Source organism: Mirounga leonina, unplaced genomic scaffold (genome assembly GCF_011800145.1).
Source record: "Mirounga leonina isolate KUSES-001 unplaced genomic scaffold, KU_Mleo_1.0 Mir_127, whole genome shotgun sequence".
NCBI classification, from domain to species: Eukaryota; Metazoa; Chordata; class Mammalia; order Carnivora; family Phocidae; genus Mirounga; species Mirounga leonina.
This window is the reverse complement of record NW_023270316.1, coordinates 13,084,984-13,092,064: the sequence shown is the minus strand read 5'-3', so window position 1 is coordinate 13,092,064 and position 7,081 is coordinate 13,084,984. Positions and strand designations below refer to the sequence as shown.

Here is a 7,081-nt window from a genome sequence, read left to right as displayed (position 1 = left end):
TTTTGAGACAAGTCTCTTTCTATTTGGGGCCCTAAGTCAGGCAGTAGTGGGACAATGCTCTTGTGTCTACTGAGAGAGAGTCTAGCTGGAGCTGCCTTCAATCTTCCAGTAACCTTGAGTATGACATTACAGTCACACACTTAATTTGGACCTTGGCCCCAGGCCTCATTTCGTTTTGAGACTCTTTTATTGTCTACGGACACTGGGGGAGATAAGCAATTTTAGTTTCCAGCCCAGCAACTCTTGGATCCTTTATATTGTCTCTAAATTTTGCTTGCAAGTTAATGAGTTTGCGTTTGGACCTCATCTGTGTCTTCCTCTACCTTATCATATGCATTTGATACATATCCAACAAACTGACACTTCCAACGTTCTGTCGGGTGATTTCTTCAGCCAAATCCAAAAGTTTATTAGCAGCATGTCCCGTCTTCCAAGTTATTACAGACAACAGTTTTGCAAATTGCGGCACGCTACATAATGCCACCTCCCATTCACCCAGATTGCCAGAGGGGTTTCCTCCTGGCTTTTCCAGTCTCCACGAACAGTTGCTTTGCACACGTCCAGCGTTTACCGAAAGTTTTTTCCCCACTGTCTGATCTTCCTCTGGGGCAGAATTGTCTATTCAGCTAGTAACCCTGAGAGATGAGGTCATGTCTCCCTGGGGACAAGGAGCAGGCTTGCTTGCTGCTTGCTCTAAAAGGGGCAGGTTCATAAATAAAATATTTTAAAGGGGGGAGGGGTGGGTGCCTGAGTGGCTCAGTTGGTTAAGCATCCAACTCTTGATTCTGGGTCAGGTCATGATCTCAGGGTCGTGGGATCGAGCACCGGGTCCCGCTCCGCACTCAGCGGGAAGTCTGCTTGAGGTTCTCCCCCTCCTTCTCCTTATGCTCCTGCCCCTGCCCGCTCGCACACTCTCTCTCTCAAATAAATAAATAAAATCTTTAAAAAAATAATAAAAGTGGTGAGTCCCCCAAGCTCTGTGTTTCTCAGGTGCATCTGAAACCCACTGCATGGAGAGCGTTCATCTGGGCCATACCACACTGACCCCAGGACTTACAGGCAAGGAGAACCGAAGCAAATGTGCTAATGCTCGAGCTGCTTGCTCTGCCACGAATAGAAAGTGTTCCATCTCAGCCCCAGCACTCTGTGTGTACTGTCAGCACTCTCGAAACAGCAATAAGCTCGCTTACTGGCTTGTAAGTGGGGAAGGATCGAGTCCCAGACCTTACAGTCTCCATCTCCAGAAGGCGTTCTCGGTTTAACTTTCAATACATCTTGACTCAACACTACCAAAGTCTGGCCATGACCTGCAAAAAAAAATCTCACTTTCCAAAGATAAAACTGGAGGCAGCAATTTTTTTTCAAAATTCAGGATTATGTCAGAATTCAACGATTGAAGCAAATCATATTGACGACTCTGTGCTCACGTTACTGTGTGTCTCCAGAGCTGGCCTGGCCTCAGATCAAGTGAAATACTACAGCATTGTTGAAAATTGTGTATTCTTGGGGCGTCTGGGTGGCTCAGTCAGTTAAGCCTCCGACTCTTGATCTCAGCTCAGGTCTTGATCTCACGGCTGTGAGTTCAAGCCCTGCATTGGGTTCCAAGCTGGGTGTGGAGCCTACTTAAAACAAAATAAAAATAAATTTTAAAAATTTAAAAAATTTTTTAAAAAGACAGGGGCTTGGGTGCCTCAGTCGGTTAAGCGGCTGCCTTCGGCTCAGGTCATGATCTCAGGGTCCTGGGATCGAGCCCCGCATCGGGCTCCTTACTCAGCGGGCAGCCTGCTTCTCCCTCTCCCTCCGCCTCTGCCCCCAATTCATGCTCGCTCTCGCGCTCTCTCTCTCTCTCTCTCTCAAATAAATAAAATCTTTAAAAAAAATTTTAAGAAAATTGTGTATCTAGTCAAGGAAATTTTATCTTTTGGGCCATGCATCAATCTAGCAACAGAAAAATGCCAACAACTGGCTAACGTCACTGGTTTACACAATTTCTAGACCAACATTGTAATTTTTAACTCTGTGGTTCCCAACTATGTCTGTCTCGCAAACTAATAAGTCAAAGGAAGAACAGGGATATTAAAAGGGGAAGAAAGGATAAACAACACTCATACAAGAAAGACAAATACTGCACGATCTCACTTACATGTGGAATTTTTAACAATTGAATTCACAGAAACAGAAAGTTCATTGTTGGTGCCAGGGGTACGGGGGTAGAAGAAATGGGGAGACGTTGGTCAAAGGATACGAACTTCCAGTTACTAGATGAGTAAGTTCTAGGGATGTAATGTACAGCATGGTGACCACAGTGAACGATACCGAACTGCATACTTGAAGGTTGCCAAGAGCAGAGCTTAAATGTTTTTACCACAAGAAATAAAATGGGAACTATGTGAACTGACGGACGTGTTAACTAACCTTACTGTGGGAATCACTTCACAATATATATGTATATCAAATCACACTGCACACCTTAAGCTTAAACAGCATCATATGCCAATTATATCTCAATAAAGCTGGAAAAAAAGATTCATACCATATGCCAAGAAGCTGCAAAAAGTAACTTGCTGACGTTTCGGTGAAACCTTGTTATAACTGCTGTGGTATTAATTTTCTAAGAAATACTGCAGCTGAGTGCCTGGGAACAGAGGCTCTGGAAAGAGACCACCTGTGTTCACAGCTTAGCTTGCAGGTAATTAGCTCCGAAACAAGGAGTAAGTCACCTTCTTTACGCCTTGTCTCCTCCTCTGTAAAATGGGAATGTTGGCTCCTATTTCATTGAGGTTTTTTTTAGTTCAAAGGGTTAGCACACGTAAAGTGCTTATAACAGTGCTGTTTTGTTTCAATAAATAGCATCTACGTCCAAGCTAGTAGGCAGGTGAAGAGGTTGAGAGAAAGATGTTATAACGTGCAAGAGCAAGAACGACCATTTGCAGTACACTCTGCAAATTCCAAGAAACCGGGATGAAGAGCTAACATACCTGAATGTCTGAATTTCCTGACAACTAAGAAACTAACTCCAGAAACCTTTCTTTCCTTTTCTTTTGCTCCATCAGCTTTCTAACAAATAGGAATTTTACTTTTTTTGATCTTGGATTTCTAGCTTCCGGAACTCTGAGACAATACGTTTCTGTCGTTTGACCCACCCAGTCTGTACGGCCAGTGGTACTCTGGGATGGCAGCTGATGGCAGCTCTAGAAAATAAGTATGGGAGGGCGCCTGGGTGGCTCAGTCGGTTAAGCGACTGCCTTCAGCTCAGGTCATGATCCTGGAGTCCCGGGATCGAGTCCCGCATCGGGCTCCCTGCTCGGCGGGGAGCCTGCTTCTCCTTCTGACCCTCCTCCCTCTCATGTGCTCTCTCTCATTCTCTCTCTCTCAGATAAATAAATAAAATCTTAAAAAAAAAAAAAAGAAAAGAAGTATGGGATACTAGGCCAAATGTTTTCTTTCTTTTCTGTCTTTTTCTTTTCTAAACGAAGTAAGACATAGTACTGAAGTGCTTATAATGACAAGTAACACCTTCCTGCCCCATCCCTCCCTTCTGTTGCACCTGGAATAGCCATTTATTTATTTATTTATTTATTTATAGATTTTATTTATTTATTTGAGATAGAGCGAGAGCACGAGTGGGGGAGGGGCAGAGGAAGAGGGAGAAGCAGACTCGCCGCTGAGCAGGGAGCCCGACGCGGGGCTCAATCTCAGGACTCCCGGGATCACGACTCGAGCCAAAGGCAGACGCCCAACCAACTGAGCCATCCAGGCGCCCCTGGGAGAGCCTTTTAAAGGACTCTTACATTGCCGCTTCTTCAAAGACCTTCCCAACTTCCCAGAAACGAGCAGCCGGGTTTTTCATTTTTGCTCAAATTATTCTGATATGAACAATCCCCTTTGCGGCACATGAAACTCCTATGCCATGCCTATGCGTCACGGATGGTTTGTTTCTGTGTTTGAACTACTCCAAGTCAGTCCCCTTTGGAAAGAGGTTTGTTTTTTGGGGAGCCTATTTCACGCAGAAGGTGCGATAGCCGAGTGAAAATAGCACCGTGTTCACACCCAAGCACTCCTGACTCCCTAACCTATGTGCCACTAGCCAGGCTGCTTCCATGCCTGATTCGTGGTTGCCCTATTTTAAAAATGGATGTAGGGGACTGATCCCTCAAAATATTAAATTCCATGCTCTTCCTTTCTTCTTAATTATTACTTTGTGAAATAGGAAGCCATCACAGAGCTGTGTGTCCAGGATATATGCCATTCTAAAGTAACCACGACCCAAGTCAGAAGAAAGAACGCTGCCCTGCTTCAGTGATGTTCAACATCACCAGCCACTGAGGGAATGCAGACTAGGACCATGACCTATCACTACACGCCCCATCAAAAACAGCTCGAATTCAAAATAACGGCAATACCAAATGCTGGCAAAGATGCAGAGAAACTGGATGCCCACGTTGCTGTGGGCATGTAAAATGGCACAGCCACTTTGGAAAACACTTTGGTAGTTCCTTATAAAACCAAACACGCAATCAGCATACAAGCCAGCGATTGCACTTCTGAGCATTATCTCAGAGAAGGGGAAAACATGTCCTCACAAAAGCCTGTACACAAATGTATATGGCAGCCTTCTCCGCAATGGCGAAAAATTGGACACAACCAAGATGTCCTTGAGCAGGTGACTGACTGACCAAGCAGTGATAGAGCCATAAAGTGAAATACTACTGAGCAACAAAAAGGAACAAACCACTAATAAGAACACCAATGTGGGTGGATCCCAAGAGCATTATGCTGATTGAAAAAAGCCAATCTCAAAAAAATCATATATTGTACAATTCCATCTATGTAACGCTCTCAAAATGATGACATTGTAGAGGAGGAAAATAGATTCGTGGTTGCCGGGGACTGATGGGGGGGACAGGATGTGGGTGGTGACTAGGAAGAGACAGAACAAGGGAGATCTTTGTGGTGACAGATCAGTTCTGGATGGTGTTGGCGGAGGTGGATACTGGAAACTATGTGATAAAATGCTGCAGAACTATATACATACATTGTGCCAACATCAATTTGTGCTATAATTATTTAAGTCATAACTATTAGAAGAAACTTGGTAAAGAGTCTTCAGGACCTTCTGTACTCTTTTTGCATCTTCCTGTAAATTTGTAATAATTTGGAAATAATTTTTTTTTAACTCTGAAGTAGCCACCACCGAAGTCAGAAGATAGGACGGTACCCTCACTCCAGAAATCTCTTGCCCCACACACTCCTACCCACCCAGAACCCTCCATGTTGACCCTGTGCCAGTCAATTCTTGCTTTGTGTGATATATTTACCATCTCTACGTGCTTCCCTAAAAATATAGTGTATTTCTTGCCTAATTTAAACTTGACACATTGGAAGCCATCATATGGAATCTTTTGAACTTGGCTTTTTTCACTAAACATCATGTTCGTGGGTTTCATCCATAACATGGGTGGCTATGGCCCTGTATTCCATCAAATGAATATGTCACAATTTATTTGCCCATTTCATTGCAGTTGGCTTTTGGGGGTTTTTCTAGTTTGGGGCTGTTATGAACAATGCTGTTGTGAACACTTATACCCTGGTGCACATGTGTATGTGTTTTTCTAGAGAATATATCCAGGGAAGAAACTGCTGGGTCCTGGGGTATGTTTATTTTTGACTTTACAAAAGAATGGTCAACTATTTTCCAAAGGGTTGTACCACTTTTCATTCCCATCAGCTGTGGGATGAGTTCTTGTTGCTCTTTTTTGCTAAAAGACAGACTTTAGCCATTCTGGTGGGTGCATAATTGTATCTCATTGTAGCTGAAACTTGCATCTCCAGGACATTCTTTCCTGGAGCACTGTTTCATTTATTGGTCATTTGGATTTTCTCTGTTGTGAAGTGTCTGCTCAAGTTTTTGCCTGTTTTCTACTGTGCATCTTTTCCTTACAGATTCGTAGGAATTTTTACAAATTCTGAATACAAACAGTTTGTGGCTTGTCCTTTCTCTTTTTCCCGTTTTCCTTCCCCCGACTCAGTGTGGGTGACACTCCCCTTTTCAGTCAAAGGCATCCATTACCTCAGGTAAAAAGACGATCAGTAATAGAATCAACAGCCAAAGAGTGGAAACAATCCAAGTGTCTACTGATGGATGAGTGGATAAATAAAATGCGGTGTGTACATACAGTGGAATATAATTCAGCCATAAAAAGGAAGGAAATTCTGACACATGCTACAATAAGGAGAAACCTTGAAGACGTTGTGCTCAGTGAAATAAGCGAGTCACAAAAGGACAAATACTCTATGATTCCATTTATATGAGGTACCTAGAGACAGGAAAGAGAATTGTGGTTGCCAGGGGCTGGGGACAGGGGCAAAGGAGGAGTTAGTGTTTAATGGGTATGGAGTTTCAGTTTGGAAAGATGAAAAGAGTTCTGGAGATGGATAGTGGTGATGGTTATACAATCACGTGAATGTGCTTCATGCCACAGAAGTATACACTTAAAAATGATGAAAACTGTAAACTTTATGTGTATTTTATCACAATAAAAATGATATTACTGGAATCATTTTTAAAATAATGTTTTATTCATGTAGAAAGAATATCTGTGCATTGAAAAAAACAGACATGTAAAAATAACTAAAATTTTTACATTTCCACCATTCAGAGACCCTTAGCGTGGTCTTCTAGATCTAAAAATGGCCTTATACTGTAAGAGTGTCTTATAATCCATTTTAATGAGTACATGATCTGTATCTTTCTACATTAAACTTTTTCCAATTGACCTAAACATATACAATTGTTTGTTTTTAGACAGGGGTGAGCAGAGGGACAGAGGGAGAGGGAGAGGGAGAGAGGGAACCTTAAGCCGGCTCCACGCCCAGAATGGAGCCCAACTCAGGGCTCGATCTCATGACCCTGAGATCATGACCTGAGCCAAAATCAAGAATCCTATGCTTAACCACTGAGCCACCCAGGCGCCCCCGTACAATTGTTTTAAAACAATTTTTAAAACAGCCAAAACCTGTTTTTTTCCTTTCTTCCTTCCTTCCTTCCTTCCTTCCTTCCTTCCTTCCTTCCTTCCTTCCT

General features: G+C 43.0%; 1 long non-coding RNA gene across 1 annotated transcript in view; it reads right to left on the bottom strand.

Annotated features, from left to right (window-relative positions):
• Positions 1-891: 891 nt before the first annotated feature.
• LOC118009282 overlaps positions 892-7,081 on the bottom strand; it is an 11,988-nt gene continuing 5,798 nt past the window's right edge. The window contains exon 3 of the long non-coding RNA XR_004678868.1: positions 892-1,622. This is a non-coding gene — a long non-coding RNA (uncharacterized LOC118009282). The remainder of the gene's footprint in view (positions 1,623-7,081) is intronic.